The sequence below is a fragment of the Lactuca serriola genome, chromosome 3, assembly GCF_051521515.1.
Source record: "Lactuca serriola cultivar US96UC23 chromosome 3, Lser_US96UC23_V15, whole genome shotgun sequence".
Lineage (NCBI taxonomy): Eukaryota > Viridiplantae > Streptophyta > Magnoliopsida > Asterales > Asteraceae > Lactuca > Lactuca serriola.
In genome coordinates, this window is record NC_136410.1 from 289,847,871 (window position 1) to 289,875,583 (window position 27,713).

The 27,713-nt window shown below is 41.4% G+C and overlaps 1 non-coding gene across 1 annotated transcript; it reads left to right on the plus strand.

The window, feature by feature from the left end:
• The first annotated feature begins 5,507 nt into the window (after positions 1-5,507).
• Positions 5,508-5,614, plus strand: LOC145096366 (small nucleolar RNA R71). Its single transcript, XR_013703774.1, has one exon. It is a non-coding gene; the product is annotated as a small nucleolar RNA R71 (small nucleolar RNA).
• Positions 5,615-27,713: the final 22,099 nt, after the last annotated feature.

Below are 27,713 nucleotides of genomic sequence, written 5' to 3' on the forward strand. Positions count from 1 at the left end.
CCAAAATTCTTCAACTTTTCTTGTAATTCTCTCTCTTTTTTTTTAACATGTACCTCTCTTTTTTTTCACTCATATTGCATCTCTCGGGCTGAGTGGGGTCGTGCTTTTGTCCCATGATTTCACTAGAATAAGGAAGCCACAAATGCACTAGAACGTATATAGGCTCAACTAAACATTTGGGTCTTCATGCAATTATCAACACAATTCTAACATGGAATCCTAATTTTACTTTTACCATAATTTTCTAAATTAAATCCTAAGTAATATTTTTTAGTATGCAACAAATTTTTTAAAATTAGTCTAAATTAAAATTCTAAATTTTCTAATATGTAACCAACCCCCTACCCCACACTTAGTTTATGCAATGCCCTCATTGCATATTATGCATGATAAAAACATAAAAAGAGAATAAAGAGGGAATTGGAACAAAAATCCCCTGGGATAGCAGTCGATAGGTTGGTCACTTTCATTTTAGCTCCAGCTTCAATTGACTTTAGACATGGTAACATCTCATCCATGTCTTGGGTGTCAAAATCTCGTGTGGGTTGCTCCAAATACACGGAAAAACAACGTAAGATCTCCAGGAATCAATATGAGAAGAATAAATGGTCAAGTGGTACTCTTATCAGCATCAGATCAGCAGCCCCTTCGTTTAAAAATGAATGACTCGTCGAGTCATATATGTGACTCGTCGAGTATAAGCGCGAACATCTTCGTATGTGTGAGAATACAAGGCGACTCATCGAGTCAGTTTAGTGCACTCGACGAGTAGACCGCTGGACGAAAAAAAAACTGGAATTCTGCATTTGTTCCAGCTTCCAATAAATCTTCAAAACTTTCCTCACTTCTAGACTCTCTCGCTCATGTCCCTAAGGACCGGACTCAATACTTTGACTCTAATGCTTCCCTTTCTTGACTCTCTATCACTTTTATAACCCTTTTTGACTCTATAACTTTAACCCTCCTATGCAAGCATTCCTAATTCAATTCTGAAAAATAATCAAGGCAAACACACATTAAACAAAACAGTAAAAAGTCTTAACACATTCAAACAAACCAAATAAAAAACAAAAACATAAAAATTAAAAATTATCTAATAAAAAATGCAAAGAAATTAATCCTCCTCCTCGTCATGATCCGGTGCTGTTCCACTTCCTCCCGTACCACTCCTTGTACTAATCACCTCGTCCCACGATGGAATGTACGGAAAGTTACCACCATCAATATGCGGTATGTTGAAGTGATCGAAAAGCCGGATATGTGATTGATTGCTAAAATTAATGCCCCGCGCCATTTGATCTTGTAGCCGCCTCATCTCCACATTGTACCAATCCATTGGTACCTCTTCATTATCAACCGGAATCACCGGCGGCTCTTCCTCCACATCCCACTCCCTCCTCGAACGGACCCTCCTTCCCGGTGCCTCGGGACCAACTACCGGATCATCATGCGGGATAGCATAATGACCACCACCATAGTCTTCAATAATCCTGGCCCGCCGGAAAAGAATTGGATTGAATGGAGGCGTAGGAATCATCGTCATAAAGTTCCATGCACCATGGGTCATCAACCCAAACGAGTTGGCTAGCCGGGTGACTAACATACCACCATTGATTCAAGAAGTTTTGTGATCCTTAACCGCACCCTCCGATAGATATGAAGCCAAACACCATGGAATATTGCAAAAAATGTCGGGTGTGATAATGCTCCATAAATAGAAGACATCAAGGTTAGAAACCTTGTCATCATCCTTCGTTTGGTTAATAGTGGATGAAATGAGACGATGAATAAGGCGGTGCGTAGGTGATCGGATGTTCCCCTCTTGTGCCGATTTCGGAATATAAACTTTGTTGCCAATCGTGTTCCACCACCCCGTGCTAGTAACTCCATCGGGAAACACCATGTGGGATTGCTCCATAAAGGCCCGAAAGATATCTGTTGAGACCAAGGGTTGGTCATAAATTCCCAATCGATAGGCAAGGTCGAGCACAGAACATTGATGAAATTCACCCCCAAGACAGAAACTGAAACTTGTTAGGTGATAACAATCCACTCCCCCCGTGAAAGATACTGTGGAGAAGAACTCTAGGCATAGCTCCAAATACACCGGCTCTTGAATTCGAAATACCCGACTCCACCCATCACAAATTATTGTTTCTCCTTCGTGGGTAAACTCCTTTAAAAGATTCGAAGCTAACTCCTCTTCATAGCGTACTCCCTGCAACCAATCCCAATCTATCCTATTGGGCACGTATATTTCCTTCTTCCTTATTTCGGCTAACTTCTTCTTCCACTTCCGCATTGTTGAAGCGGACTCAATTTGTGGGAAATTCAACCAAGGAAAGTCCCCTTGGTGCCCCCTAGAACTTTGCTCCCTGCTGAACATTCTTTCTGCAAAACAAAGATACAAAACCCATAAACATAGAGTATAATTAAAAAAACGTCATGCACATGTTTCCCGACTCGACTCGTCGAGTCCATGTACGACTCGGCGAGTCGCAAGAACTAAATGAGTCAGTCGGCGGGTCGGTCTAAATTGGACCAGGAAATCTCAAAATTTCTTCAAGGGTTTTGTCTAGACACATGTATATAAGGTATTTAGGCAAGAATAAACATGCAAAACATCATAATTCATGAAAAAACGAAACCCTAGATATTTAAGAATTTTCAAAATCGGTTTTTTCCATGCAATTTCCATCATAGATAGTCTTAGAAGCATACTTTTAACAGAAAAGAGGAAGAAATTCGTTACCTTTTTGTGATGAAACTTGAGAAATTTGGAAGAACAATGAAAAGGAACACTTGAATGCTTGAGAGAGAATTGAGGGAGAGGCGCACGGCGAGTGTGTGTGAAAAAGAAACTGATTCATTAGGGTTAAAACCCTAGTTACCGGTTGTAAAAGTAATTTCAATATTTTTTTTCTGTAAATAATACCGACTCGTCGAGTCGGGGTCAGACTCAGCGAGTCTCTTGCAAAAAAAAATTCAAAATTTATAAACTTTTGTCAGTTATTTAGAAAAGGAAATTTATTTCACCTCACACTTAGCCCATGCACACTCTCAAGCAGACATGTCCGACAAATTGGAAGATTAAAATTCTAAAAAAAAAAACAAAAAAAATTCAAACAAAACTAAATGGGTAAAAGAAAGCATACTCTAAACAACGGGTTGCCTCCCGCCAAGCGCTTCTTTTTAAGGAGTCGTTAGCTAGACTCCTTCCCGTCTATGTCTCGTCATCTTCCAGCATCGGGAATGCACGCCTAGTCTTTTGTGGTTTGTACTTCATTTTGTAAGCGTGAATCTTCTTTTTATAGGCCCGTTTTGCTTCCTCTCTCTTCTTTTTCACAGCATCATCCTCAGCTGCTTGGGCTTCCATTCTCCTCTTTTTCTTCTTTACCCCATGCGTTCTCACCTTCTTTTGCACTTCTTTTCCTTCAAACTGAATTACTTCGTATTTTGTGAAGGTGCGTGCTCTAGGTTTGGTAATGAATGGTTGATCAGCTTCCACATTCCTTTCTTTTGCCTCCCCTTCTTTTTCTGTGCTCCCCCCATCTTCAAGTGTAATTGCTTTAAGACATGCTATATAGACGTGTTGAACTTCTGTATCCATGTCTTCTTTTTCTGTTTGTTCTCCTAAAGAATGAGGAAAAATTTCCAAATCCAGATTATACAGAGGACTAACAACCAACAGATTAAAACCGTCCAAGTTATTATCAAATTCGACTGGACTCGTCGAGTCCAGTAAAGTGACTCGGCGAGTCTGATCGTATTCCATCATTTCTTGGGTGTTTTCTGAGTCGGCCTCTTCCAGTAGCTTTTCTAACTCCTCCAAGTCCTTGTTAACATCTCCATCCTCTTCAGAATGTAGCAGAAACTTGGTTGGATCTTCTCTTTGCAAAAGTTCAAGTTCTTTTTGTAATATCTCATCATCCAAATGGATAAATGAGATGTTTTCTTTTCTTTCCTCTTCTTGCTTGGCTTCTGCTAAAGCTTTAAATATTACGGACTCATCACCCACCCTCAATGTTAATGTAGACTCGCATACATCAATTAAGGCACATGCGGTGTTTAATAATGATCTCCCCAAAATGATTGGAATTTTCGGGTCTTCTTCCATGTCAACCACCACAAAGTCTACCGGAAATATAAACTTGTCAACTTTAATAAGGAGGTCCTCATAAAGGCCTTGTGGATGAATTATTGTCTTGTCTGCCAAATGGATCTTCATATTTACCGGTCTTGGCTCCGGTAAATTCAACCTCTTAAAGAAAAAGAAAGGCATCAGATTGATGCTTGCACCCGAGTTGCTCAATGCTTGGGTGAAAACTTCATTACCAAACTGGCATGAAATTATAATATTCCCCGGATCGCCTTTCTTTTCGGGTAGCTCTCCCAATAGTATCTTCGCGACTTCAGCCAAATCTTTCCTAGCAGCAAAAAGACCTTTTAGCAAGTTGAAGTATTTTGGTGTCTAGAGCATCGTTTCCACAAATGGCACATTAACTTGTAAGGCTTTAACATGCTTCATGAAAGTTCTATATGCTTCAACTTTTTCCGCAGGCATGGCTTTAATTGGGTATGGCAAAGGAGGATTATATGGCTTTAAAGGACTGACAATTTTATCATTCACGCATGGACTCGTCGAGTCCATTAGAGGGACTCAGCGAGTCAGAACGGGTTTTGCTGGAGCCGACTCTTCTGCCTTTTCTGTATTCCTTTTGGAGATTCTCAATGTATCTGTGAGTATTTCTTCTTTGCTGGAGGTCACTGCACTCACATTCTCCATTCTTGGATTGGTTTCGGTATTACTTGGAAGTTGACCCGGTCTTCTTTCGTTCACTTGGTGTGCAAGCTGTCCCAGCTGTTTCTTAATGTTGAGGATGGATGCCTACTGATTCCTTAGCATGTTTTTGGTCTCATGTATTGCCGCATCGTGATCATTGTGTCTCTTTTCGGACGCGGCTATGAATCAGTGAACATTTCTTCCAAATCAACTTTCTTTTCTACCGGTTCTTCTCTTTGATACAGTCCCCTCTCCTTCTGCTTGTATTTTTCCTCCTTAGCCTTCTTATACTCTTTGTATGGGAGCCATTCCTTCTTAGGTTTTCGCCAATTTTCGTCGTATCGATCGCCACATGAATAGAAGACTTGAGCTTTCTAAATTTCCATTCTCATCCAAATCACAATTCTTTGTTAGATGGGGCCCTCTACAATTTTCACATCCCAACCTCATAGCATGGATTGTTTGATCCATTTTTTCCATTCTTCTATCAAGACTATCAAGCTTAGCTATCACCGTCGTTATGCTATCATTTTCCGCGTTCACTACTCCCCGACTTACTTCGTTTCTTGGATTGTGGTATTCTCTAGACTGCTTAGAGAATTCTTCAATTAGCTCCTTGATTACCGGGGGCGCCTTCTTAGTGAGTGGACCTTGAGAATCGAGTAACTGCCTTGTGGTGACATTGACTCCATCGTAGAAAATGGAGACCTCTTGTTGGCTATTAAGGTTGTGATGTGGGCAATTTCTAAGTAAACTCTTGTACCGTTCCCATGCTTCATAAAGAGATTCTACGGGCTGTTGCTCAAAGTTGGCAATTGCTTTCTTTAGCTTGGCTATTTTGGAGGGCGGACAAAAGTGATCTATGAACTCCTCTTTCATCTTGGCCCATGTGGTGACTGATCCGAGAGGAAGTTACTTTAGCCAATCCTTTGCAGCTCCTTTCAATGTGACTGGGAGCATGCGAAGAAGCTGGGTCTCGTGGGGGACATTCGGTACATTGAAGTAGTCGGCCACATCATTCACTTCGTCCAAGTGCTTGTAGGCGTCTTCGTGATCCTTCCCATAAAAAGGAATCTCCTTGAGTTGAGCGAGAATATGGCCTTTTAGTTCGAAAGTGGCGGTTGCGGGGAATTGCGGGCTACACAAGTCCCGGGCCGGTGTCATCGCGCATCCTCTTCTTCCATTCCCCCATGGGGACTTCATCGATATTAGCCATAGTGGTGACTAAATCGTCTTCAAAATCGGAGTCGTGCTCGAATGTGGGTTCTTCTTCTTCCTCGGTCTCGTATTCAATATCTTCTTGAGTTGGGTCTTCAATAGTCAAAGAGGCACTGGATGCTCCGGATTTGCTGCTCCTCTTCTTGCTGAAAATGGACTTGAGGTTTTTGAGTGGTGAGTTCTTTGAAGAAGCGGATTCTCCAACGGCTTTGCCTTTGCTCTTCCTTAGCGCGGATTCCGGGTCTTCAAGAGGGGGGACCAGAGGTGTATCAGATCCTCGGGTCATGAAACAACTGTAAACAAAACAGAAAAACGCGTAAAAGGAACAAAAATAAAATATTAAAACTAAAACAACGATGTACTCACCGAGTCGGCACGAGTGCACTCGGCGAGTTCAAGGCAAAAAACAGAAAAAAATTTCTAGTTACTCTAAAAACGGAATTTTATTAAAACTAATTCTACTTACTGAATTGCTTCTTAAATAACTTTGTGTGAGATAAATCCCACACAAAGGATCGATTAAATTATAATTTAATGTTAATTTTTAGAACCGTTCCCCAGCAACGGCGCCAAAAACTTGATGTGTGCAAACTCATTTAGTTTTAAACCTACTTTTAATTATCAAATAACACACAAAAGGCAGTGAACCTGTCAATTGTGGTATAGTTAAATAAGCAGGGTATCGATCACAGGGAACGGCAAATTAAAATTAAAAACTAATTTTATCTAAGTTAATTAATAAGTAGGGGTTTTATCTACTTTTACAAGACTAGAAACTTACTAACTATTACTTACTTAAAAACTAGAAAACAAAATACTAACTAGATTCAATAAAAACTTCTGTTTACTTCAACTTAGTTGATTCTATGGTTGATTTCAAGGTAATGGTGCAATGGATTAATTCTTTCGTTGGTTACCGATTCAAGTGATTAGATTCGTATTCACTACACTAATCCTTAGCAAATAAACTAACTTAAACAGTGGCCAGTTGTCTAATTTAATTAGATTTACTAGATTAATTAGTCAGATTAACTTAGATTTGCAATAGTTAACTAATTTATTCTTTTAATTATCTTCTTGTTTGATGGTCATCTTACAAGCTTGCACATGAATTTACTCAATTTTCTTATTAATTCTAGTTTCATAACCATTAATCCTAGACATATGGCATAGTGATCACATAGCATATGAGGTTAATAATCAATAGATGTTCATGCTAATCAATTATCTTCCTATTAACAGAAAATTAATTATTATTCACACACAAGGTTCTTTAGCAAGCTAAAATAACAAAAATTCACCAACTTAGAATTAATCCTACCAATCAATCAAACCATATTGTCAACTTTTTATCCCCAAACAGAAGTCTAAAGGTTTTAGCCCATAATTGAAGTAAATAACACCAAACAAACAAAGTCAAATTGTTTAACCATAATGATAAAACAAAAGAATAAGTGGAATGATGAAATTTTGCCTCAATTCTTCTTCGGGATTGAATTCTAGCTTCTCTCGTCGTCTTCTAGGGTTTTTCTGCCTTCTCAATCGCAGCTAAACTCTTCTGAGTCATTCCAGAATTCTTCTGCATTGTTCTGAGGAGTTATCTTTATATATACGAATCGACTCGTTGAGTCAGGTGGCGACTCGTCGAGTCCATCTCTCAGTCCCCGTATTGTGATAAGTCTCTGGGATCCCGAGTCATTATCTTCTCGTTTCTTCGATCAGACTCGCCGAGTAGTCGACCTACTTGCCGAGTAGGTGTTATTTTGGTGTTTTTTCTTCTTTGTTCCATTCTTGATCTCTCAACCGCTTCTCCTGCTTCCTTCTGTTTCCGAGCTCCATTTTTGGACTGAAAATATAATTCAAACACTTTTAAGTACCTTTTGTCCATAAAATGCAATAATTTAGCTAATAAATGAATAAAAAATCTATACTTAATATGAACTAAATATGCACATATCACTCTTCGAGTTGACCTCCAACTCGCCGAGTTTCTACTTATGGCGGATTTGAGACTTTCCAATTGAAATCGGCGAGTCCTTCTTTGGACTCGTTGAGCTCATCTTCATGTTGGTTGGGACATTGCCTTGAACTCGCCGAGTTTATCCTTGAATTCGTCGAGTCTTTTGATCTTCATGTCCATTATCATGTTTATCTTTTTGAGTCCCCTTCTTGACTCTACCAAATTACTCAGGAATAGAAGAGGTTAGGGAACCATTACCCGACTCGCCGAGTCCTATGAAAAACTCAACGAGTCCCGCAAGGTCCGTGTCCTTATAGTCGGTTTCAGTTGATCTCATTGCATCCAAAGCGTAGATCTGACCTCATAGTTTCGATTTAACACGTAAAGTCACAAATTTTATGTCTATGCATGGGTCTTCAAGCCCAAATGGTCGAAAAATGGAGTCTACAAGATGTATGGGGCTCTTATGGCAATAAGGTTGGCACCTTTATGCCATGAGAAGCCTCCTAGGTTTAAGATCTGAAGTGATCACTCTATATTACGCTCTAAACCTGAATGTGACTTAGAAATGCCCCAAAAATTACAAGATTTAAGCCCTCAAGAGGATCTAACAAACGGGTAGTCAAGATTGAAGCTTTTTACCTTGAATGAGTTGGAAATGAAGCAAAACCTCTAGATCTACTTGCTTCTTCTGGAAACCCCAAGCATCCACTTCTTTCTTCGAGATTCAAACAACCAAAAATACACAAAATTGGCTAAAGGGCACTCCAAATGTTTTAGGGTTTCGAGTTAGGGCTTTCGTGGACTGTGAGAGACGATGGAGGCTGAAATGGGACAAGTTAAGGCAATTAAATAGGGTGAAAACCCTAAATATTAGGGTTTCCTCCAGGCTGTCCTACTTGTCGAGTCGGGCTCCCAACTCGTCGAGTTTACTTAAAACCCGCATCTAGAATCTAGTCTACTCGAAGAGTTGGGCCTCAAACTCGTCAAGTCCTAGTGTAAAACATGAAATTGCTTAAATTTAACAATACTTACCGGGAACCAGGTGTTACAACTCTCACCCACTTATTTCAGACTGCGTCCTCAATGTCTGTTGCCTCATCCAGAAAAAGCTCGGGGTAGTGCTCTCTCATAGCGTCCTCCGTGTCCCAAGTCCATTCCGAGCCCTTGTGGTACTGCCATTGCATTTTCACCAGCTCCACCCTTTTGTTTCTCAGGTACTTTGACTTCCTGTCGAGGATAGCTACTGGTCACTCAATGTAGTCTAGCCTGTCATCCACCTGAATGTCCTCTAAAGGCACCACTGCGGAGTCATCGACCAGACACTTCCATAGCTGGGAGACGTGAAAGGTACTATGAATCTAGATAAGCTCGGCCGGTAGAACCAGCCTATACTCCAACTTGCCCGACCAGACTGCAACCCTGAAAGGACCGATGTATCTGGGGCCCAACTTGCCCCGCTTCTTCTTGAATCATATGACACCTTTCGAAGGTGACACCTTCATGAGGACCATATCCATGACCTGGAACTCCAGGTCCGCACGACGCTTGGCGACATAAATTTTCAGCCGACTCTAAGCAGTCTGAAGCCTGCTCCAGACCAGCTGAATCCTCTCCGTCATCTTAAGTACCGCCTCGATACTCCCTATGACCCTTTGTCCAACCTCACCTCAACCTATGAGGGTCCTACACTTCCTCCCGTATAACATCTCGAAGGGAGGACGTTCAATACTCACGTGGTAGCTATTTTTGTAGGAAAACTCTGCCAAGGGAAGGTAGGTATCCCAGCTACCACCAAAGTCTAGAACACAAGACCGCATCATATCCTCTAATGTATGAATGGTCCGCTCGCTATGAATATCTGTCTGTGGGTGAAAAGCAGTGCTAAAGTGCAAACGAGTACCCAACTCGTCATGAAACTTCTTCTAGAATGTGGAAGTGAACCGCACGTCATTGTCAGGAACCACGGAGACTGGCACTGGATGTCGTGCTACTACCTCCCGAATGTAGATGCCGGCTAATTTCTCAATCGAAATGCTCCCCTGGATCGGAATGAAATGGGTGCTCTTGGTCAATCGATCGACGATGACCTAAATCGAATCTACTCCCCGCGTGGTCCTGGGAAACATTGCGACGAAATCCATAGTAATATCTTCCCATTTATACATGGGGATGTCCAACAGCTGCGTCTTGTCATTAGGATGTTGGTGCTCCGCCTTGACCTTCCTGCAGGTCAGGCACCTCTTGACCTACCAGGCTACATCGCGCTTCATGCAGGGCCACTTTAGTCAGGACGAAGATCTGTGTACATCTTTGTCACCTCAGGATCGATTGACAACCTAGATTTGTGGGCCTCATCCATCAGAATTTGCCACACTTTGCCACAGTACGACACTAAGACCCTCCCGTGCAGGGTCAGCATCCCGTGACTATCATAGTCAAACGAGGCCACTTGGCCTATTATCCGCTTGCGCTTTCGGCGCTCCACCTTCAAACCCTCGACCTGCGCCTCTCGGATCAGCTCCAGCATCGGAGTCACTACCGTCATCCTCAAGAAAATGTCTCTGGTTGAGGCTGTCTTGCGGATAAGCGCGTCTACCACAACTGTCACACCCCAAAACCAAGAACGGCGGAAACGTTCCTGGGTGGAGGACGTCATGTACAGTATCACAACCGTGTAAAGTAGTAAAGAAGCAACAACATCATCCATTGCATTAAAAGTAAAGTTTTAATACATGTGTGCTATTTCAATGTAATAAGACACCAAAAATACAATCAAAATAAAAGACGAGTCTTGTCTGTGCTCCATCTTCTCAAAACCTGGCCATCGTACCTATCTACTGGTGACCTGAGAATACAAGTTATTTTGAAAGTGAGTATCAGCCTAAAGCTGGTGAATTCATAAGTATTTAAGTGTCATTGTCTTGTTTTGGAAAACTGTTATGAATGCCTTGTAAATCTTTAAATGAAATAATTGATATAAGTATGAAAAACCTAGAAAATCCCTTATTTCCTACTAGTATGAAATGTAGTCTTCTACCAACACCCAAATGTTTTGTAAGTAAAATGATGGTTTTTCCTTTCTTTTGACTAGTACTAAAAGTACTTGGTCTAACTCCTCGTTTATGTGAATGTATCACAAAATAAAGCAATAGGAAAATCTAATAATGTAATTGTTATCCTTTTGTACTAGGATTAACACGACATCGCGATTAGCGAAATGTATAACCTTTGAACATTCATAGATTGTTCAATTGTCCTCTGTAGCTACAGCAGGGGGGAGGAAGGGTTAGTCCTGTAAATGTATTCCTAATATAAGTATTAACCGTAGGCGTCTGTAGATGTTCATCAACCTCTATAGCGAACAGTAGGCCCGAGGAATGGTTAGTCCCGTAAACGTATTCTAATATAAGAATCAACCGTAGGCATCTGTAGATGTTCATCAACCACTGGTGCTAACAACTGGGCTTCGGAAGGGTTAGTCCCGTCTAGATATCCCGTTAAACTGGGATAGGCAGGAAAAATTACACAGAAGGTACTAATAAATCATCCTAATGAATCGAGGTACAAGTATCCATGTAAATGTATACAGGAAAATGTATCTATATAAGGGTACTCATGTATGGTGTTCATGTAAGCGTATTCATGTAAGCGTATTCATGTAATGTGTTCATGTAAGGTACTCATGTATTGTATTCATGTAAGGTAGTCATGTAATGTATTCATGTAAGGTACTCATGTAATGTATTCAGGTAAGGTACTCATGTAAGTGTATTCATGGAACATGTAATGTGTAGTGTAGACTCATGAATGAACTGACTCTGATGTAATTCCTTGAAATATGAATAATGATATGTATCTCCTAACTATCCCTATAATAGTTAACTGGAAGGTAATTGATTGTCCAAAATAGGTTTATACACCCTTGCTACACAAGAGTGTGGGAAACTGAATGAAGGATGAAAACTATAACATCAATACATATAAAAGAACATAAGTGTATATATATATATAGTTTTGTTCAAGAAGGTAAAAATGGTTTTGTAAGACATCTAAGAGTTTTGAACAACAATTAACAATGACTTGATGTCATTTTAATAAACATTTCAAACGTAATACTTTTGCTATCAAGGTATTTTTAAGATATAAAATCATTTCATGCATCACATTTTGTAGTATCCAAAATCAGCTGAATAAAAACACAGTTATAAATACATATGATTTATTTAATAGCATAATTTTAAGAGTTGACTCCCCAAGATGTTCTTGGGCGGTAAACTCTCGGATCTAGTTGTTTTGTTATGAAATCGATGTTATTATGCACATTACTAGCTATAATATACAACTAGAGAGAGGTACTCACGATTTGGGATGAAAACCCGAAGATCCATGAGAGTGAAAATGGCTTTTCTCTAGTTGGAGATGTAAATAATGAATGAATATGGTTAAGAATTCTATATATAGTCCTGTGATTTTTGGCAAAAAATATTTTATTCCCGAAATGAACTCTAATATAATAGAGTTTTGGAATAACAGAGTTGCACAAAACCCTAGTCCATCCACTCTCCTGATATCTCCTTAAGTGTAAACCCTAAAATACTCAAACTTATACGGAAAAGTCTGAAAATTTACTTTGACTGTTCTAACTTCTATAGACTTGAAAATGTTCGTACATAATGGAAATTTCGGGTTGTCACATCATCCCCCCGTTAGAAGGAATTTCGTCCCGAAATAAGAATTTAAGCAAATAAAGTATTTATAGGTAACTAAGGAAAAAGATGAGGATATTTCCGTTTCATCTGATCCTCTCGTTCCCAAGTGAATTCAGGTCCCCGTTTTGCGTTCCAGCGAACCTTCACTATCGGGATACGACTTTGTTTCGTTTGCTTGACCTCTCGGTCCATGATCTCTACTGGTTCCTCCACGAAGTTGAGGCTCTCGTTGATCTTGATCTCGTCAAATGGAACAACAAGAGTCTCGTCGGACAGACACTTTTTCAAGTTCGAGACGTGGAAGGTAGGATGTACGTTACTAAGTTCACACGGTAGATTGAGTTTGTAAGCTACAGGTCCGATTCTCGCGAGAATCTCGAAAGGACCTATGTATCTTGGATTGAGCTTCCCACGCTTTCTGAAGCTATCAAGCCCTTCCAGGGTGAGACCTTTAGTAGAACTCGGTCGCCGACCTGGAATTCTTACGGTTTCCTTCACTTGTCAGCGTAGCTTTTCTGTCGGTCTCTAGAGGCTTTCAATCGTTCACGAATTTGAACGATCATCTCTGTTGTTTCCCGAATGATCTCCGGACCCGTGAGAGTGCTTTCGGGAACTCATCCATTAGCTAACTGGGTATCTCCCACCTCAGCCCAACACAGAGGGGATCCGAACTTTCGGCCATAAAGGGACTCAAATGGAGCTGCCTTTCTGCTCGTGTGATATTCGACAAGCGGTAAATGGATATCCCAAGCTTTCCCAAAGTCAATCACACAGGCTCGCAACATATCTTCTAAGGTTTGGATAGTTCTCTTACTTTCTTCGTCGGTCTGTGGATGGTAGGCTATACTCATGTCTAGCCTAGTTCCTAGGGAACTTTCTAACGACTGCCAGAACCTCGAAGTGAATATACTATCTCTATCTGAGATAATGGATATGCGAACACTGTGCAGTCTTACAATCTCCCTAATGTATGTTCATGTAAGTTTCTCCATCTTGTCTATTTCATTGATTGGCAAGAAGTGTGCAGACTTGGTCAGTCTATCGACGATGACCCATATGGAATCAAGTCCACCCGTCGTCTTGGGCAACTAGGTTATGAAGTCCATAGTGATCCGCTCCCACTTCCATTCTGGTATCTCCGGTTGCTGTAGAAGACCGGAGGGTTTTTGGTATTCGACCTTGAACTTTGCGCAAGTAAGGCATTTAGTCATGAAGGTAGCAATATTTGCTATCATGTTAGGCCACCAGTATAACTTTTTAAGATCCAGATACATCTTATCTGAACCCGGGTGGACGGAATAATGAGTGTTGTGAGCTTCGGTCATGACCAAGTCTCTGAAGCCACCGTGTTTCGGTGTCCATATCCGATCCATGAGGTATAAGGCTCCGCCACCCTTGGCTTCCAAGTTCTTATCCATCCCTCTAAGGGGTTCACCTGCCATGCTTTCAGGTTTCAAAGCATCGAGCTGAGCCTCCTTAATTTGTGTGGGCATGTGTGAATGGACAGTTAGTGTCAAAGATTTGAGTCTACGACCAGCATATTCTTTCCGACTTAAGGCGTCGGCCACTACATTGGCTTTACTCGGATGATAACGAATTTCGCACTCGTAATCACTTAGTAGCTCGACCCACCGTCGTTGTCTCATGTTGAGCTCCTTCTGGTCGAAAATGTGTTGTAGACTCTTGTGGTCTGTAAAGATCGTGCTTTTTGTACCATACAGGTAGTGTCTCCAGATCTTCAGAGCAAACACAACTGCTCCTAGTTCAAGATCATGGGTGGTGTAGTTAACCTCATGTGTCTTTAGATGTCTCGAGGCATAGGCTATGACTTTACCTCGCTGCATCAGAACACATCCGAGTCCTTGATTGGATGCATCGCAATAGACAATGAAGTCTTCTATCACTTCGGGGAGGGATAGTATTGGTGCAGTGCACAAGGCTCGTTTGAGCGTTTGGAACGCTCTTTCCTGCTTCTCTTCCCAGTCAAAGGCCACGCCTTTCTGGGTCAGGGTTGTAAGAGGTTTCGCTATGCGGGAGAAGTTCTCAATGAACCTGCGATAGTAGCCAGCAAGACCTAGAAATTGACGAATTTCTGTAGGTGTCTTCGGTGCTGACCAGTTCTCAATGGCCTTGATTTTGGAAGGGTCCACGTGTATTCCTTCTTCGCTAACAACATGACCCAAGAATTCGACTCGTCGGATCGCTTCTCCGCTCGTAATGTTTCTAAGACCCTACGAAGATGTTGACTATGTTCCTCCTTACTTCGAGAGTAGATAAGTATGTCATCAATGAAAACAATGACGAACTGATCCAAGTAAGGACGAGACACCCTATTCATCAGATCCATGAATACTGCGGGCGTGTTTTTTAATCCGAACGGCATCACTACAAACTCGTAGTGTCCATAACGAGTTCGGAAGGCTGTCTTGGGAACATCCTCCTCTAACACTCGTAGTTGGTGATATTCGGATCGTAGATCTATCTTCGAGAAGTAGTTGGCTCCTTGAAGTTGATGAAATAAATCGTCAATGCGGGGCAAAGGATAACTATTTTTAATGGTAAGCTTGTTGAATTCTCTATAGTCGATGCACATGCGAAACAATCCGTCTTTCTTCTTGACGAACAAGATCGGTGCTCCCCAGGGTGAGAAGCTTGGTCTAATGAATCCCTTCTTGAGAAGTTCGTTAAGCTGACTGGAAAGTTCCTGCATCTCGGCCAGTGCCAGACAATAAGGAGATTTGGCTACAGGAGTAGCTCCTGGCACTAAGTCGATTCTGAACTCAACTTGGCGTTGTGGTGGTAAACCGGGAAGTTTTTCTGGGAAAATATCGGGAAAGTCGCATACTTCTGGGATGTTCTGAATGTCTTTCATTTCTTGACTCGTATCAACGACGTGTGCGAGGAATGCATGATATTCCTTTCGCAAGCACTTCTGGGCTTGAATACACGAAATGATGCGAAGGCTCGTACTAGGTTTGTTGCCATAGATAAATAAGGTTTCGTTGTTAGGAAGGTTAAGACGAACTGCTTTATCAAAGCACATGATGTCGGCGCGAAGAAGACTCAACCAATCCATGCCGATGATAACGTCGAAACATTTAATTGGGACCGACATGAGGTCTATCTTGAAAGTATGGCCATCTAAAGTTAAAGTACAACCTACGTATATGCAGTTAGTACTCTCCGTTTTCCTGTTAGCCATTTCTATCGTGAATGAATTATCTAATGCACATGGTTTTTGTTTAAGCAGGTGTGCAAATTTGTGACTTACGAAACTTTTCTCTGCTCCACTGTTGAAAAGTATGCAAGGATATGAGTTATCGAGGAGAAACGTACCAGTAACTATCGTAGGATCAGCTACCACTTTCTCGTGGCCTAGGGCCATAACTCTTCCTACTCCACCAGCCATCTCTGCTTTAGGGCAGTTCCTCTTGTAGTGGTCCACTTCGCCACAACCGTAGCAAGCTTGGCCCATACCGACGTTAGGAACCTAGGCGGCCTGAGCTGTTGGAGTCTTGCAGAAACGGGCTGTATGCCCCTTCCTGTTCCAGTTAGAGCACTGCATCTCCCTGCAAGGTACGTGGTGGTGGAAGCTGCATTTGTTGCACTTCGGGAGAGTTCCAGCATAAGTTTTTGTTGGTAAGGGGTTCGTAGGGACAACGGGAGTTACCGTGGCAGCATTGATTGCCACAAGTTGTTGTCTCTTGGAGGATTCTTTCGAAGCCCCTCTTTTCCTCTTGTTCCACCCCTTCTTTTTGTTTTTGACCTTTTGTGGTACGGGTGCAGGGATTGTTGGGTTCTGAGGTTTCCTGTGATCTATGAGAGATTGTGGCAACTCCTTGGCACTATCGAAAGTGACAGGCTTTGAAGCTAACACACTTGACTGGATCTGGTGCGACAGTCCCCAGATATATCTTTCTATTTTCTTGCTCTCAAGAGCAACCATATCAGGGAATAGAATTGCCAGATCACAGAACCTATTCATGTAGGTTGATATGTCGGATCCAACCAGTTGTAGACTCCAGAGGTCCTGCTCGATTTTTTGTACTTCACCTCGAGGACAGTACTCCCTCATCAGCATGTCCTTCAAGTGTTCCTAGCTGATGGAATATGCTATCACTAGAGTCAGATACTTAACATGGCTGTTCCACCATGTTAGTGCTCTGTCAGAGAAGGTACAAGCTGCAAACTTGATCTTGTTGCCCTCCTGGCAAGCACAGATTTCAAAGACAAATTCCATCTTTTCAATCCATTGCCTTAACACCATAACCCCACCAGTACCATTAAAGTTGCGGGGCTTGGCGTTCGTGAAGTCCTTATAGGTGCATTCCCGAGGGTGTCCATGGCTTTCGCCGTGGTTCGAGGGAGGTGCACCTGTTCCCGATCCACTAGGGACAAGGGCGTTGATGGCTCACATAGAAGCTACAACTGCTGCTGTGAAAGCTGCGTGGAACTTAGTGGCATTGAAAGGAGGAGGTGGTTGAGGAGGTTGAGGAGGTTGAGGTGGTGGTGGAGGTGGTGGTATCGGTGTTTCGTTGTTTGAGTTACACTTGGGATTTCTGCGTGGCGACATCTTTAACTATACGTTTAAAAGACGACGACATGGATAAGAATAAATGAATAATGAATGTGTCTCATGGACGAACTCTCCATAGTCCAACAACAAAATGAATAGTGTATCTAAAGGAAGATGATAATATTTGGATAATAATTTCCATATGATTAGATATCTGTCAATAACACGGGGATTACAGATGTAACAAGTTCGGGAAAAATGGCCCAAAAGTAGGCCTTACATCAACCAAGATAGGAAAATTTTGACAGAACTATGAATAGATCAAGACCTAATAGGTCTAAGATTTACAAAGATAGGAAATTATACCAAGGTTTTTACATAAACTAGGTTATATCCAAAAGATGAGTCGTCGAGATTCTATCGACGACAACTGCTAGCATGAGTTCTTGATCCCGACAGTAGACGTTCTATGTCCCTCATACGTCTGTCAGCTCTCACTTGTTGAGCTCGAAGTTCCCTAACTTCGGCTTGAGTTTCAGCAAGTTCCTTCTGCAGAGCTACATTGCGGACCAGAGTCCTCTCATGAGCAGATTCTAGTTGGCGAATGCGGACGGTGTTGACGCCAGAGTTGGCATCAATCTCCAAGACTCGATTGATAGTTGATTGACCCAAGATCGTGTTCCTAGAAATCCTACGAACCATGATGGGTAGGACCCTGTCAGCAGGTCCTCCATCAGTGAGGTTGTAGAAACTTCTGTCTCCGTTGGAGGGAATGGGTTGACCCTGTTCCTGACTCCATCTATTCAAGTTAGTGGCCCACAGGGGTGTGGGTCCTTCAAATGCGGGACAGGGGTTCAGGTTTGGGTTTTGAGCAGCTGGGGGTAGGTTGTTGACTTCAGGCTCCGAGTCAGAACTATCGGAAAAACCCTCAGCATGGTGATCATCCAAAGGGATTGGGTTATCATCTTCTGGTTCTTCCTCTATCCATCCAGCGTTGCCTGGGTTTGGGAAGTATGGATCGCCATGGTGAAATCCATCCATTTAAAATCTACGCGAGAAAAGGGATATAAGAAATAGATAAATGGACGAACTGACTATGATAATTACTGTAAGACTAAATACCCCTATGGTATTACTTTATGGTTGTGTTGGTAAGTTTTTAGACTTGTTGCCACATCACAAACATTCTTGGGCATATGCTAATCACTTCTTGGACCAGCATAGTTGATCAGGCTATGCCATTCCCAAGACTGACCATATATCCCCAGGCTTACTTGTGATATTCAACAATCGTAATACTTTTCTTCTTGTCATTGTGACACTGATTTTAGTATGAACGCAGGCACGTATACTTTCTTAAATATTTTATTATTTAAAAGTATAAACTTTTAGACAGAGTGTTTTAATCCCAATGTATTTATAGTTAGTATATCTTTTATGGGTTGATATACTATATTCACTATAAACAATGCTCTGATACCAATCTGTCACACCCCAAAACCAAGAACGGCGGAAACGTTCCGGGGTGGAGGACGTCATGTACAGTATCACAACAGTGTAAAGTAGTAAACAAGCAACAACATCATCCATTGCATTAAAAGTAAAGTTTTAATACATCTATGTTCTTTCAATGTAATAAGATACCAAAAATACAATCAAAATAAAAGACTAGTCTAGTCTGTGCTCTGTCTCATCAAAACCTGGCCATCGTAACTGTCTACTGGTGACCTGAGAATACAAGTTATTTTGAAAGAGAGTATCAGCCTAAAGCTGGTGAATTCATAAGTATTTAAGTGTCATTGTCTGGTTTTGGAATACTGTTATGAATGCCTTGTAAATCTTTAAATGAAATAATTGATATAAGTATGAAAACCCTAGAAAATCCCTTATTTCCAACTAGTATGAAATGTACTCTTCTACCAAGACCCGAATGTTTTGTAAGAAAAATGATGGTTTTTCCTTTCTTTTGACTAGTACTAAAAGTACTTAGTCTAACTCCTCGTTTATGTGAATGTATCACAAAATAAAGCAATAGGAACATGTACTAATGTAATTTTTATCCTTTTGTACTAGGATTAACACGACATCGCGATTAGCAAAATGTATAACCTTTGAACATCCGTAGATTGTTCAATTGTCCTATGTAGCTACAGCAGGAGGGAGGAAGGGTTAGTCCCGTAAACGTATTCCTAATATAAGTATTAACCGTAGGCATCCGTAGTTGTTCATCAACCTCTGTAGCGAACAGTAGGCCCGAGGAGTGGTTAGTCCCGTAAACGTATTCTAATATAAAAATCAACCGTAGGCATCCGTAGATGTTCATCAACCACTGGTGCTAACAACTGGTCTTGGGAAGGGTTAGTCCCGTCTAGATATCCCATTGAAGTGGGATAGGCAAGAAAATTTACACACAAGGTACTAATAAATCATCCTAATGAATCGAGGTACAAGTATCCATGTAAATGTATACAGGAAAATGTATCTACGTAAAGGTACTCATGTATAGTGTTCATGTAAGCGTATTGATGTAAGAGTATTCATGTAATGTATTCATGTAAGGTACTCATGTATTGTATTCATGTAAGGTACTCATGTAATGTATTCATGTAAGATACTCATGTAATGTATTTAGGTAAGGTACTCATGTAAGTGTATTCATGTGTAACATGTAATGTATAGTGTAGACTCATGAGTGAACTGACTCTGATGTAATTCCTTGTAATTGGAATAATGTTATGCATCTCCTAACTATCCATATAATAGTTAGCTGGAAGGTAATTGATTGTCCAAACAGGTTTATACACCCTTGTTACACAAGAGTGTGGGAAACTGAATGAAGGATTAAAACTATAACATGAATACATATAAAAGAACATAAGTGAATAGATATAGTTTTGTTCAAGAAGGTAAAAATGGTTTTGTAAGACATCTAAGTGTTTTGAAAAATAATTAACAATGACTTGATGTCATTTAAATAAACATTTCAAACCTAACAGTTTTTCTATCAAGGTATTTTTAAGATATAAAACCATTTCATGCATCACATTTTGTAGTATGTGAAATTTGCTGAATGAAAACACAGTTATAAATACATATGATTGATTTAATAACATGTTGTTTTCTACCTATATTCCCCCCCCCCATTAAAGCATTTAAAATCATTTAAAACATTGATTAAGGGGTATGAACTCACATGTAGATGGTCGTTTGGATGTACTGAACGGTGAAGGATTGTTAGGTGTCAAGTGAGGACTTGTACACACACTATGATCCTAATGAACATATAATCACACATATATGCATCCAATTAGTCTTAAAATACTAATTGTAAATGATGTGACATCCTAGAACATGATAAACACTTTATATAAGTGTTATAAGCCCTAAGGATTGCATATAAGTTGTTGTGGGACAAGGCTAATGGGTTTAGGGTTCCAAAGGACCCTATATATGAGTTTACTCTCCAATAACCACACACAAGGAGTTTACGGTCATAAACCCTTGAGTTTATGGCCATAAGCTCCTAAGCTTGATGACATTTTGTGTTTTGAAGTGTTACATGATCCCTAGAAGCAATTCTACTTGGTGGTTTAGTCCATGGAAGAGTTTAAGGCATTAAGTCACTCCTTTTAGGAGTTTACGGCCCCAAGTCCATTCCCTTTTGAGTTTACTGCCGTAAACTCATATGGGAAGGGTTATTTTTATGCTTTCAAGTCCCATGCTCATCTAGGATAGGTTCTAGACATTTATCTAAGGCTAATGAAGGCCTTAGGCACACTTTGGTACCCCCTTTTGATGTTCACGGACCAAAGACCATTTCTATAAGAGATTACGGCCGTAATCTCTCTTTGGTATGGGTCTTTGATGTTTTAAGGTGCTTGATTTAACTAGGAGTAAATCTAGGTATTTGTCTAAGGCTTTAGGAGTGTTTAAAGCACTCTTTGGCCCTTGTGTTTGGAGTTCACGGTCCAAGAACTTCTTGGGCCGTGAACACCTAAATCTTGGTGTTCATGGGTGATTTTTATTCTTATACACACTAGCATACAAGCCTAAGGTAGTTACATATCACTGGGGAAGGACTAGGAGTCATTTTAAGAGTTGACTCCCTAAGGTGTTCTTGGGCGGTAAGCTCTCGGATCTAGTTGTTTTGTTATGAAATCGATGTTATTATGCACATTACTAGCTATAATATACAACTAGAGAGAGGTACTCACGATTTGGGATGAAAACCCGAAGATCCGTGAGAGAGAAAATTGCTTTTCTCTAGTCGGAAATGTAAATAATGAATGAATATGGTTCAGAATTCTATATATAGTCCTGGGATTTTTGGCAGAAAATATTTTATTCCCGAAATGAACTCTAATATAATAGAGTTTTGGAATAACAGATTTGCACAAAACCCTACTGCATCCACTCTCCTGATATCTCCTTAAGTGTAAACCCTGAAATACTCAAACTTATACGGAAAAGTCTGAAAATTTACTATAACTGTTCTAACTTCTATTGACTTCATAATGTTCGTACAGAATGTAAATTTCGGGTTGTCACAACAACGTTGTCCTTCCTGGGTGGTAGAGGATCTCATAAGCGTCATCCTTCACCACATCTAGCCACCGACGCTGCCTCATGTTCAGATTCGGCTGATCCTTGAGGTACCTCAAACTCTTGTGGTCCGTGTAAATGGTACATCGGACCCCATAGAGGTAATGCCGTCAAATCTTGAGGGCAAAAACAACTGCCCCCAGCTCCAGATCGTATGTCGGGTAGTTCGCCTCTTGAGGCTTGAACTGCCTTGAAGCGGAGGCGATAACATGCCCTCTCTACGTCAATACCGCACACTACCCTGAGATGGACGCATCACAATATTCCACAAAATCCTCCATGCCCTTTGGCAGGGTGAAGATCGGTGTCTCTCATAGCCTCTGCCTCAATGTATCAAACGCTGCCTGCTGCTCAGGTCCCCAGCGAAAGACCACGACTTTCTTCATCAACCGTGTCAAGGGTATGGCTATCTTGGAGAAGTCCTGAATGAATCTTCGATAATAGTCCGCCAATCCCAAGAAACTCTGAATCTCAAATGGAGACTTTGGAACCTACCATCTCATCATGGCCTCTACATTGACCAGGTCGACTAGAATACCGTTCTGGTTGACAAGGTGCCTAAGAAACTGCACCTCGCGCAACCATAACCCACACTTCGAGAACTTGGCGTACAAGCTCTCCCTCCTCAGGGTATCCAAAACCTCCCGCAAGTGCTCCTCATGCCGCTCCTCCGTCTTGGAGTAAACCAAGATATCATCAACGAAAACTATCATATACTGATCAAACATCGGTCTGCATACGCGGTTCATGAGGTCCGTGAACGCGACAGGAGCATTGTTGAGCTAGAAAAGCATCACCACGAACTCGTAGTGGCCATAGCAAGTCCAGAAAGAAATATTCTGTACGTCCTCATCTCTGACCCTCATCTGATGGTAGCCTGACCGCAAATCTATCTTGGAAAACCAAGATTCCCACTGAAGCTGGTCGAAGAGATCATCAATCCTCAGGAGCAGGCAACGGTTCTTCACCGTTACCTTGTTCAGCTCCCGGTAGTCTATACACATCCAATGTGGCTTGTCCTTCTTCTTCACAAACCTAATTGGGGCTCCCCACGGTGAACTGCCCGGTCTAATGAATCCCTTGTCTAAAAACTCTTACAACTGTGTAGACAACTCCTGCATCTCGTGAGGAGCCAACCAATATGGTGCCTTGGCTATCGGAGCCGCACAGGGAACAACTTGATCCTCAACTCTACCTGTCTCTCTGGAGGTATCCCAGGTAGCTCCTCTAGGAATATTTTCGCATACTCTCGCACCACTGGTACATCACTCACCGCCGCCCTAACCGCCTCCTGGGTATCCATAACATAGGTGACATACCCTGCGCAACCCTATAGAAGGTAGCCCATAGCCCTCGTTGCTGAGCATAAAGTTAGTCCACGCTGTGGCCTCTCGCCCAGAATCACCAACTCTCCCCCACTTAGGGTCCTGACCGGTACCAACTGATATACTCAGTCGATCACTACCCCATTGGGGCTCAACCAATCGATGCCTATAATAACCTTGTTCCCATGCAACATAATGTGAACAAGTCTACCAGGTAGCGCTCCTCATACAGTCTCAGAACACAATCTCTAAAAACCTCTGATGCTCGTACTGATTGGTCGTCGACAATCTCGACCACTAGAGGGCAATCCAACATGCCTGGAGACTCAGGGAACCTCTTGCTAAGGGAAACAGAGACAAATGATCGGGTAGCCCTAGAATCAAATTATACCTGGACCGGAATATCGTTCATGTGGAACAATCCTAAATAGAACATAAAACATATACATAAATATCATAAGCAATGTAAAATAAAATCTAAGGAGAAGAAAACATACCCGTCACCACATCGAGTGCGGCACGCGCCTCCTCAGCGGTCAACTGGAAGGATAGAGTCCTCACCACCGGAGTATCTGTCCTGCCCTGTCGGCTATCCGTAAGCCGCAGGGTCATTGGAGCTGGCGTCGCCACCGACTCTGCTATTGGTGATGCTGTTAATCTAGGGCAGTCGACCTTCTTATGGTCGTTATGAGTGTAGTGGAAGCAAATTAATATGATGTCTGGAAGGTGGGGGTAGTGGCAGCACAATCCTTGCCGAAGTGCCCAGTCTTGCCGCACTTATAGCAGCCCGATGACCCTAGTCTACACACCCCCTCATGTGGCTTTCCGCATTTCCCGCAGCGGCTCCGGCCCTGATGGCTCTTCAACCTAGAGTCGGATCCCTTGGGTTTCTTCTACGAAACCCCTGTCACCTGCCCCTCTTCCGCCTTCCTCTTCCTGATGTGCTCCAAGTAAATCTACCTCGCCCTCACCCTGGCGATCATAGAATCCAGGGTCAGGCATGCCGAGTAGTTGACATGCTCCCAAATATCAGCTCTCAACATGTCATGATAGTGGGTCTTCCGCATCTCCTCATCTCTTGCATACTGAGGCACCAACAAGGCCCTCTCCCGGAACTTGGTGGTAATCTCCACCACTGTCTCTGTCGTATGTCTCATGTCAACGAACTCCCTAGCCAACTGCTGGAGCTCCACAGCAGGCGCGAACTCTGCCCTAAACTGGGCTATAAAGTCTGACCAGATGTGACAACCTGAAATTTATTTCCGTCATTTTTTACCTACTTCCGTTAATAAGCCTCGTTTTAGCTAATTGTTCGTTAACCTTTTTGAAAGAGGTCAATTAATGTGGGACCTTTATAACGACTTGGTAAGGGTTGAAACAAGTTAGAAACACCCCAAAATTTTCCTTTGAAAATTTTTAGTTTCAACCAAGTCAAAGTACGACCATTAAATCGGGTGCGACCAAAAAGTCCCGTTTAACGGCAGTATCAGGTAGATTTACACTGAGACCCAAGCTCAACCCCTATATAAGGGGGAGTAAACTCCATTTCCACCTTTTTTACTCTCTCTCTATACTCTCTCTCTACAACTTATTTTTCGAGCCTGAAATCGTCCGTTTTGAGCCCCAAACGAGTAAGCCAACTATCCTAACTTGTTGTATAGCTTATCTAGCATGCAAATTCGTGTTTAAAACATAAAATAGGGAACAAATCATGTGTTTACGGCCCAAGCACACTCTTGACCATGAACACCATTTAATGGGGTTTTTAAGCCCCAAAACCCCTCCAAATTGACCCTAAGGCTTAGATATGACTTGTAGGCTTATGGAATCCGACTTAGAACACCTCGAATTAGCATTTTGGGGAGTGAACTTGAGTTTACTACCCAAGAACATGCTTGGGCCGTAAATTCCTCTTCATGGGGAGTAAACTCAAGTTTAGGTGTTAGAAATGCCCACAAACACCTCCTATGGCCTTGGAAAAATGTCTTGAAGCAATTCCATTGTTGTAAAGACTTTTAACGTCAATAAAACAAAGGGAATAGGAGTTTACGGCCGTGAAATCCCATAGAATTAGTTCATGGGCCGTAAACTCCCATTAGGTGCCCAAATGATGCCTAAGCTCCTTCATTTGAATTGGAAAATGCATAGAACTTTATTTCGTACCACTTAAGACCTTAAAACACCAAAAGAACATCCATATAGGAGCTTATGGCCGTAAACTCCTTTTTTAGGGCAGCCGTAAACTCCTCAAATGGTCCCTTAAGAGCTTTAAACCCCTTCATATGCATTATATTTGGATCTAGCTAAAATCTACAAGTGATATAAGGCCATTTAGCATCCTAGAACACTCCCACCATGAGTTTATAGCCGTAAACTCATGGGGACATGGTCTTAGGGCCGTGAAGTCTATATAGAGTTTACTCTTGAAGACTAAACTCCTTATCCGAGCGATGCACACCCTTAAATGTTACCGGTGACACCCCTAGCACTTAATCAAAGTGTTTTTCGCACCTTAGGATGCGTATACTTGTTTAATTAGTATTATATGTACTAATTGTATGTAAACATATGTTATCATATGTTAATAGGTCACTAAGTGTGTTCAAGTCTTTACTTGACACCAAGCACCCAACCGACACCTTCGTCGAATCCACTTACATTAGGTGAGTTCATACCCCTGAATGAACCTTTTAAATGTTTTTACATGCTTTTATAGGGGGGAATACAAGTTAAACATGCCAGTTATCATATCAAACACATGTGATTGATAACCCGCATGCACAAGGATTTACAACATTGTTAATTGTTTTACTGAGAATGACACTGTAAATGGTTTTCTAAAACGTCGTTACTTGTTCAGCTTTTACTAATAATGTTTTATCAAGGTTTCATTTTAAAACTTGTTTATGAAAGGTTCCCAAAGGATTTCTAAAGGTTTTCAAACTTATTTTACAAAAGAATACCAAGTTGTGATTTTCTTAAGTATAAAGGTTTTTCCAAAGTTTTCATCAAGGTTTTATTCCATGTTTTTATACTCTTACTTGTTAGATACCGCTGCTTCACTTCTACTTAGTTTAAATTCCTACTTGGTAACGCTTTCACTTCGTGATATGCTTATCCCTGTTATCACTTTTACTTCACTTATACTGGTTACACTTATGCCTCACGATTCGCTTATACTTCACGATTCAGTTATACCTCACGATTCACTTATACTTCACGATTCGGTTACACCTCACGATTCGCTTATACTTCATGATTCAGTTATACTTCACGATTCGCTTATACTTCACGATTCGGCTATGCTTCACGATATGCTTCCACTTGTTAAACACTTAAACATAGTTAGATGTATGCTTGTGCTTGTATAGATGCATATAAATAATGTTTGAAGGACTTAGGAAGGCTTGTTCGCCCTATTTCCTTTTCTTCGTTGAGATGTGGTCTGGTGGGATCGGATGTCCGTTCGAAGGTCGTTTGATCATTAGTTATATATTATGTATACAAGCATAGACATATATGTTTACATTAGTCAGTTCAGTTGTGAGTCTCTATCGTTAGTCCAGTATTTTATATTAAATCTCACTACACGAGATACATCTTCAGTACACGACCTTCTTCGTTGTCAAGTTGGTAACCAGAGTCTCTTGTAGGGAGAGTGGACATTATGTGTATAGATCTATACGTGATTGACACCCCCGCACCCTGACTGCTAGCTACAGTCCACGGCCTACCAAGCCAAGGGGTGACAAATGGCATATCCATACCGACGCTTGCAGGGCGTCAAGTTCTCTAGTGTCTATCAGTATGGTTACGAGTATCTCGGGGTCACCTTATAATTCATGGCTTTAAGGTAACGGGTTTTATACATAGTATTCACTGTGTTCACTGTATTGGACCTTACTAGCTGTATCTTTCATTTGATACTGTCTAGGGTCTGTTTCCACTGTATTGGACCTTACTAGCTGTATCTTTCATTTGATACTGTCTAGGGTCTGTCTCCACAGTATTGGACCTTACTAGCTGTATCTTTCATTTGATATTGTCTAGGGTCTATCTCCACTATATTGGACCTTACTAGCTGTATCTTTCATTTGATACTTTCTAGGGTCTGTCTCCACTATATTGGACCTTACTTGCTGTATCTTTCATTTGATATTGTCTAGGGTCTGTCTCCACTGTATTGGACCTTACTAGCTGTATCATTCATTTGATACTGTCTAGGGTATGTCTCCACTGTATTGGACCTTACTAGCTATATCTTTCATTTGATACTATCTAGTGTCTGTCTCCACTGTTTTGGACCTTACTAGCTGTATCTTTCAATTGATACTGTCTAGGGTCTGTCTCCACTATGTTAGACCTTGCATGTTGTATCTTTCATTTGATACAGTCTGGGGTCTGTGTCTCCTTTTGTTAGACTGAGCCAGGCGTATTGTTCATTTCGATGCTCTCCTGGAGTCTATGATTCCTTTTTGCCTTAGTCAGCAGTCCTCACTACTGAGGCATATGTTATTTTCCCTGATATTCTTCTACTTTATTTAAAGTCAAACACCGTATTTTGATAATGATAATGTTTAAGGGAAAACTACTTTTT